Source organism: Triticum aestivum, chromosome 3A, assembly GCF_018294505.1.
Source record: "Triticum aestivum cultivar Chinese Spring chromosome 3A, IWGSC CS RefSeq v2.1, whole genome shotgun sequence".
In the NCBI taxonomy this organism is placed as follows: domain Eukaryota; kingdom Viridiplantae; phylum Streptophyta; class Magnoliopsida; order Poales; family Poaceae; genus Triticum; species Triticum aestivum.
The window spans coordinates 523,081,537-523,090,565 of NC_057800.1; positions in this window are offsets into that span (position 1 = coordinate 523,081,537).

The following is a 9,029-nucleotide window of genomic DNA, read 5'->3' on the forward strand; positions in this document are numbered from 1 at the left end:
TTATGTCTCGTGTTTGTTTATTGAGTCATTTTGGATTTAAGGAACCATGAACAATTCACAGCGAGCTGCCTGATGTGCAATTCCACATGTTTGGTATGAAGAGAAATCTAGAAAATATTCCTTTTGGATGTTGTGTCATTTCTAAAAGGAATCCAATCCAACAATGAATACACAGGTTGGTGGGCATCAAGGCCACAAATATAGGTAAAGATATGATGACGACTAGTCCTGTTTAGGTATGATGAGCTGATGGCACACCAAAGAGAGCACTGTCAAGGAGTCTCTAGTTTGTAACGCTGGATCAATTAAACGGAACACGTGATTAAAAGCAGGAAACATATGGCAGGGCGCTGTTTTTTTTCTTGATTTCTCTGCCCGTGTTGCCAGATCCCAACAATGAAGACACGGCAAGCTTGAAGCTAAGCTCTAAAGCCGTGTTTGGTTAAGCCGCAGATTCTTAAAAAGCTGCAGTGAAAATATTGTTGTGGAAAAGCTAGAGGTTGTTTGGTTAAAATGATTGTGAAACTGTAGACTTGGATGTGAATTGTCGGTAAGGCATGCCCCTAAGGCCCGAGTGAATGTGTTTATATGTTAATTGACTGTAAAGCAGTGGTGTGTACATTTGTAGGTAATTGAGCGAGCATTGGACGTTATCCAATCACAGGTTTGAACAACAATTTGCAATCATTTGCACATAAAAGCATTACTACCACATACACATATCAAGTTACGGACCAGCTGAAGCTTGTGTGTCATCACTACTGGTTGTTTCCTGTGTGGAAGTTAGGCCTGGCGCTTGGCTGCACTGCATCTGCATGCCGTGGATGTCACCGCATTCACGTCTGAAACCGCGCCAAACTGTGTGCAAGCATTTGGAACTACTCTACCATGGCAGGCATTTCTTTATAGTATACCTAAGCACTGCTGGTAAACATAAGGTGATCGACCGGTTTGTGGAGCCATGCAGGGGAAATCAGCAGGAGAGGTTACATTATTGTCCTCATCATGAAGTCACTCACAGTCACAGTACATGGGCCCCAACTAACCACTAATTCCAACTGTCACTGATTCAAGGTGTTAAGAGATGGGATGATAAAATATCCCAGAAGGGACCTTTCAGTTTGTGATACTGTAGCAGCACGGTATCTCACTGTTGCACGTGTACGGTATATACGTCAGTACGAGCGCGGCGTATGTACGTGCTGGTCCTTGAACTGGTAGCGACTCACAGACGAATGTGGCCTCATATCGGTCAGTACGCTATTTGCAAACCACGAGTCCCAGTCGGATATATTACGTAGTGAACCGCATTGCAGGATCTAGCGCTTATTGCATGCTCTTATAGTAGTACAGTAATCAAATTAAACAAGAAAACAGATCCATCAAAACTTTTCCTCCGACGTGGTAACTATAAGTTCGCATAGCCTTTCTCTCTAGTCTGACCATTTTTTTTGTAATATGTGTCTTATTCGTGTCGTAAAGATCAAAATACAAGTTACGTAACGACCGACGTGACAAAACTGAAAAGATAACAAAACATTCATGAGTTTGACACCAACGCCTGTCACCTGCCTCCGGCACCACCACAACAGCCACCGAAGAAAAGAGTGACGGATCACCTCCTCACCCAAGCTCGACGTGGCTTCATCGCTGATATGCAGCTTTGCGGACCTTAAAGGTGGCTCACCAAAAGTGAAACCCTTGCCGTTGAACGAATCAGACCGGGGAAACATTCCGGACACGTCACCGAACTCCAGATCTGGCACTCCACCACGATTAAGACACCGAAGGAGGAAACCATACCTGCCATCCACGAACCATGAACCCAGCACACGTTCCGTCTTTCGGATGTCGTTCGATACAGACCACAATTTGCATCCGCTTCTGAACTACCTCCCAAGCTCCGCGCCGACGCTGAAGCAAACGCCGTCGCAATGGCGGAGCCCGAGGACATAGTGATGATGACATGTACCTAGGGTAGGGTCATAGGCCTGATCTAGACACCTTACCCAAGGACACTGCCCTACAGTCAAAGACATTCAAAGTACAACAAAAGAAACCGACTGAGTCCATCAAGGAGTGCAATCCACTCGACCTCCAACCTCACTCGGAAATCCCAATTCCATTCGACCAAGATGAAGTCACTTGACCATACAAGAAACCACTCGGAACACAGAAGGCCCAAAGTCACTCAGGATGGCAACGGACAGGCGTTCACTTTGTAGTCTTAAAGATTATTTATAGCTCTTCATGACTGGCGTTACCAGTAACACTCTGTCTTAATGTACATTGAACCCTATATAACGTGGGATGGCTGGGGTCCTGGCGCACTCTATATAATCCACCCCCTCCTCTGGCACAAGGGTTCGCACCCATGTAACTCTCACGCATAATCCAGTCGACCAAAGCCTCCGGGCACCGAGACGTAGGGCTGTTACTTCCTTCGAGAAGGGTCTGAACTGGTAAACCTTGCGTGCACAACCTCACCATAGCCAGGGTCTTGCCTCCTCCTACGTACCCCCTATTCTATTGTCAGCTTACTCCCATGACAGTTGGTGCCCACCGTGGGGCAGGTGTCTTAGCGAATTCAAGCGAGGTTGCAATTTTTCCGATCTTCATCATCATGATTTCTGGCGATGGTCTGGCTTTGGGCCGCGAGATCCGACTCGGCGCGCTCGTTTTCATCGCCGACGACTCCGCCTGGCTCCAGGAGGCCCCCCTCGACGTCGAGGCCATTCCCGTACGCGGGGCGGCGCACTTTCGCGCGAGTGCTTGCGGCGTCCTCATGCGCCAGCCGTCGACCCAGTAGCAGTCGGTACCTTCGTCGTCTACTCTCCTTGTTGTACGCCGTCACAAGCGGTCTGGTCGATCGCGACTTCAGCGCTGGGTGAAACATGCGATGGCCCGCCAGTCTGCCACCCCCCTAAGTTGTGGCAATCGAGTCTGGAGAACCCTTCTATGGACCAGTCGACTGGTTTCGTAGACACTCTTTCCGAGTGCGGAAGCAGCGACCCCGCGGCGAAGGTCCTTATGGTCGAATCCCGCCGCAGCCCGCATGGATACTGTCACAGCGGTGGAGGCGATGGCCCGCCATATGTTCACGATGAGTATGAACCCTAGGCCCTCACCTTGGAGCAAAGGGATGAGCTGCATCGCCGTAACATGGAGGCTCTCTAGACCCCCATCATGGGGGAGACTTCCGATGCTCGGGCCTTGGAGACCGCGCGCCTTGCCACCTTGGTCGAGCGCGCGTGTCTGGAGAACCTTCAGCATTCACTCGATGAGCGTACCCGTCGATTGATCCCAGAATCCAGTCGACGACAACGACAATTGTTTCCGCCTGAGCCCCAGGTATATCGCACTCCGATTCAGAATCTTACAACTGCAACCCGTATAGCAGAGTCGATTCAGCCGTCCCAATCAGAGGCTGGAAGAGGTTTAATGCAGATTCGAGCGCTGCTCCGGGCAGCAGGTGAGCAAACCACAGCCGTTTCTCAGTCACACAATAGGATCCACAGCAGGTCCGTGGTAGCGGACACGGTCCAGTCGGCTCACAGCCCAAAATCGCCTCCGCAGTGTGAGGGTCGTGGGTACCGCCAAAGGCAGTACCTGGGTCGGAGCCACGAGCAGGACGATCATCGACTCGGCCGTGATGGCCACCGTAGAGTGCCAACGCCCCATCCGAGGGGCGGGTCGTATGTGCCTCGGCAGTACGATGACAGACACCCGTACGGCGACGAGCGAAGGGTCCCAGTCGACCCAAGAGAGCCCGGGTTTGATGCAAGATCAAGTCTTGTACAAGGTCTGGTCGATAGAAACCGGCACAGAGAGAAGGACAAGATAGAAATCACCTGAGTGGCGGCAGAGTTCACGTGTCTGGGCTTGAATGTTTCAGCAGAGCCATCAGAGCAGCTGAGATTCCGCCCAACTTCAGGTTGGCGATGGGAGTAAGCAAGTTTACCGGTGAGTCTAAGCCCGACACTTGGTTAGAGGATTACCGAGTGGCTGTGCAGATTGGTAGCGGCAATGACGATGTAGCCATGAAGCATCTCCCCCTGATGTTGGAGGGTTCAACAAAAGCTTGGTTGAATCAGTTGGCTCCTGGTAGTATCTTCAGTTAGGAAGAGTTGGCCCGAGTGTTTGTCAGGACATTTGAGGGCACTTGCAAACGGCCTGCAGGGCTGACTGAACTACAACATTGTGTCCAGAAACCGAATGAAACCTTAAGAGATTACATCCAGAGGTGGACCACTCTTCATCATACTGTGGAGAATGTGTCACAACACCAAGCAGTCTGCGCCTTCAAGGAGGGCGTTCGGTACAGAGAGCTTAACCTGAAATTCGGTCGGACAGGAGATATGACCCTGGCCCGAATGATGGAAATAGCCACTCGGTACGCTAACGACGAGGAAGAAGACCGACTCCATAGTGGCAAGAACAAACCAGTCGCCCAGGACACCGAAGGAGGAAATTCCAATTGGAAGCAGAAGCGCAAAGCCGAGCCCGCAGGTCCTGGAGAGGCGGCAGTTGTGAATCAAGGGAAATTCAAAGGAAAGCCTAAGGGGCCATGGATCCCTAAGAAAGTGAAAGATCAAGCGGGAAATGACGTGCTTGATTTGCCGTGTCACATACACACCAAGAAGGATGAAGAGGGAAACCTGATTTACCCCAAGCATACCACTCGACAGTGTCGACTCCTGATTCAGAGCTTCAGAGAGGGTCAGCCCAGTGAAAAAGAAAAAGAATCTGATAAGGAGGAACACAAAGAGGGGGATGAAGGTTATCCCAATGTCAATGCCACTTTAGTGATTTTTGCTGACATCGAGAGCAAAAGTTGACTGAAAGTTATTAACAGGGAAGTAAACATGGTTGCTTCGGCAATGACAATGTATTTGAAGTGGTCAAAGACTCCCATTACATTCGACCAGTCCGATCACCCAGCGCATGTTGCTACCCCTGGGGGCAAGCATTGGTGGTCGACCCAGTCATTGGGGGCACCCGACTGACCAAGGTTCTGATGGATGGTGGCAGTGGTCTGAACATTTTATATGCTGAGACCCTCCAAGGGATGTGCATTCCGATGTCCAAACTCAGTGAGAGCAACATGCGATTCCATGGAGTCATCCCAAGAAAGAAAGCCGACTCACTCGATCAGATCACTCTTGACGTGGTTTTCGGCGATTCAAAGAATTAACGTAAGGGAAAGTTGACATTCGAGGTAGACTTCCACAATGCTTATCATGCAATTCTGGGTCGGCCTGCATATGCTTGTTTCATGGCTCGACTGTGTTACGTGTACCTCAAGCTGAAGATGCCTAGCCCCAGAGGTGTGATCACAGTCACGGGAAATCGGCAAAGAGCAGAAGAGTGCCTCCAGAAGGGCTCAAAATTGCCGATGAACAGATGGCAGCAGTAGAAATGGAAGAATACAAGAAGACTGCAGATCCGAGTGATTTGTTGCATGCTAACAAGCCTACTTTGGAGTCTGCATTTCAGTCATCCGGTGAAACAAAGTCTGTTCACATCTACCCCACCGACCCCAATGCTGCTCCGACTCATATATCAACAACACTCGACAACAAATAGGAAGAAGCGCTCACCCAGTTCCTCCTTGAGAACCGGGACATCTTCGCATGGAAACCGTCTGACATGCCAGGTGTACCCAAGGGACTGGCTGAGCACCGTTTGCGAGTCGACCCAAAAGTAAAACCAGTCAAAGAGTATCTCCGTTGGTCTGCCGTGGAGAAAAGGAAGGCCATTGGTGAGGAAGTGGCTCGGCTTCTGGTAGCTGAGTTCACCCGAGAGATATACCACTCCGAGTGGCTCGCCAATGTCGTCATGGTCCCCAAGAAAGATGATTCACTTTGTATGTGCATCGATTTCAAACACATCAATCGGGCCTGCCTGAAAGATCATTTCCCTCTCCCCTGAATTGATCAGATTGTCGACTCAACTGTGGGGTGTGAGCGTTTATCCTTTTTGGACGCGTATTCCTGGTACCATCAGATCCGACTGTATGGGCCCGATGAAATAAAAACAACCTTCATCACCCCATTCGGGTGTTTTTGCTATGTTACCATGCCTTTTGGTCTCAAGAATGCTGGCGCCACATTCATGCGCATGATTTAGAAGTGTTTGCTCACTCAAATCAGTCGGAATGTAGAAGCATACATGGATGACATCGTGGTCAAGTCACGTAAAGGTTCCGACCTACTGACTAACCTCGCTGAAACCTTTGCCAACTTGAGAAGATATGATATCAAGCTTAATCCATCAAAGTGTATGTTCGGAGTCCTAGGTGGGAAGTTACTCGGTTTCCTCGTTTCCGAACGAGGGATCGATGCAAACCCAGAGAAGGTTGGAGCAATCCTCCAAATGAAACGCCCCATGCGTGTGCACGACGTTTAGAAGCTCACTGGTTGTTTGGCTGCGTTGAGCCGATTCATCTCTCGTCTCGATGAAAAGGCATTGCCTCTTTACCAATTGATGAAGAAGTCTGAAAAATTCGAGTGGACTCCTGAAGTCGAATCAGCATTTGTAGACCTCAAAACCCTGCTTTCCACCCAGCCATTTCTTGCTGCTCCAGTCAGCAAAGAGCCTCTACTACTGTACATCGCAGCCACTGGACAAGTTGTCAGCACATTGCTCATGGTCGAGCGGGAAGAAGAAGGCAAAGCCTACAAAGTTCAGCGCCCAGTATATTATATTTCTGAAGTCTTGACTCCGTCCAAGCAAAGATATCCACATTATCAGAAGCTTGTCTATGTAATTTACTTGACCACAAAGAAAGCTGTGCACTACTTTTCAAACCACTCGGTTTCAGTCTTCAGCGATGCTCCATTATCAGAAATTCTGAACAATAGAGATGCAACTGGTCGAGTGGCAAAATGGGCGCTTGAACTCCTTCCATTGGATATCAAGTTCGAGGCAAAGAAAGCAATCAAGTCCCAAGCTATAGCAGATTTCCTCGCCGAGTGGATTGAACAGCAAAAACCGACTCAGATTCACTCGGAACATTGGACTATGTTATTCGATGGGTCCAAGATGCTGAATGGCTCTGGTGCTGGTGTAGTTCTGGTATCTCCTAGAGGTGACAAGCTCAGCTATGTCCTTCAAATTCAATTTGATTCTTCAAACAATGAAGATGAGTATGATGCACTATTGTATGGGTTGCGTATGGCTAACTTGGCGTCCGTCGGCTGATGGTCTACGGCGACTCAGACTTAGTGGTCAATCAAGTTTGAAGGAATGGGATATCAGGAGTCCAGCCATAACTCGTTATTGCAATGCAGTAAGGACGCTAGAAAAGAAGTTTGAGGGGTTAGAACCCCACCACATACCCTGAATCAAGAATCAAGCCGCTGATGATCTGGCAAAGTTAGGTTCCACTCAGAAACCTATACCCAACAATGTGTTCTTGGAGCACCTCCATACCCCGTCAGTCCAAGGAGATACTTTCACAGAGGAGCCCCCACAACCAAAAAGTTCTACCGATCCGACTGAGATTGAAGTCCCGGCCATAGTTGACCTAATCATGGAAGTTTTGGTAATCATCCCCGACTAGACAGTGCCATACATTGCATATTTGCTCAGGAAAGAGCTTCCGGAGGATGAAGACGAGGCCCGTCAGATTGTCCGTCGATCCAAAGCCTTCACGGTTATAGGTGGTCAGCTTTATGGAGAAAGTGTCAGTAGGGTCGCTCAGCGATAAGAAGGTCGAATGATTCTAAATGATATCCACTCGGGGACTTGTGGTCACCATGCGTCCTCTCGGACCATCATAGCCAAAGCATACCGAGCGGGATTCTATTGGCCGCATGCAAATGAGATGGCAAAGGATATAGTCGACAAGTGCGAAGGCTGCCAATTCTACTCAAACATGTCTCAGAAGCCTGCATCTGCCTTGAAGACTATTCCACTCATCTGGCCGTTTGCTGTTTGGGGGTTGGATATGGCTGGAACCTTCAAGACTGGAAGAAGTGGTTTCACTCATTTGCTTGTGGCAGTCGACAAATTCACCAAATGGATTGAGGCCAAACCTATCAAGAATCTTCATTCGAGCACTGCCATCAGTTTCATCAGAGAGTTGACATTCAGATATGGAGTCTCTCACAGTATTATCATAGATAATGGGTCCAACTTTGATTATGATGAGTTCAGGGCATTCTATGCTTCCCAAGGTACTCGGGTCGATTACGCATCTGTTGCGCACCCGCAGTCAAATGGGCAAGCGGAAAGGGCGAATAGTTTGATCCTTCAAGGGCTGAAACCCCGACTGATGCGTGATCTCAAGCATGCTGCTGGAGCTTGGGTGACTGAATTGCCATGTGTCCTATGGGGATTGAGAACAACTCCAAACTGGTCGACTGACCGAACCCCTTTCTTTAAGGTGTATGGCGCTGAAGCTGTTCTTCCGAGTGACTTGCTGCACAACGCTCCCCGAGTGGAACTTTTCTCAGAAGCTGAAGCTGAACAGGCACGCCAAGATGCAGTTGATCTCTTGGAGGAAGAACGTGAAATGGCTCTGATCCGATCGACCATCTACCAACAAGACTTGTGTCGATTCCATGCCCATAATGTCAGAGGTCGAGCATTCCAGGAAGGAGACCTTGTGCTCCGAGTGCATCAGAAGCGACCTCATAAGCTCGCTCCGGCCTGGGAAGGCCCCTTCATCGTCAATAAGGTGCTCCACAACGGGGCGTATCACCTCTACAACGTAGCCACAAAGAAAGACGAGCCACGCTCATGGAATGCGGAGCTGCTCTGCCGTTTCTATACCTAAACACTCGGATCAACGAGTTGTAATAAGAATCCTTCAGTTTGCTTATCAAAGACAAGATTTTTTGCAGTATCTTAATGATTGTTATCCCGTAAACACATGTGTTCAAATCCCCCAGTAGGTGGCTTAGCGGCGAATCCGATTCACCTAAGTTTCAAAAACACTCAGAGTGGAGAGCAATCCTCCCACTAGGGGGCTTAGCTACGAACCCGATTCGCCTAAGTTTCAAAACACGTCGAGTGGAGAGCAA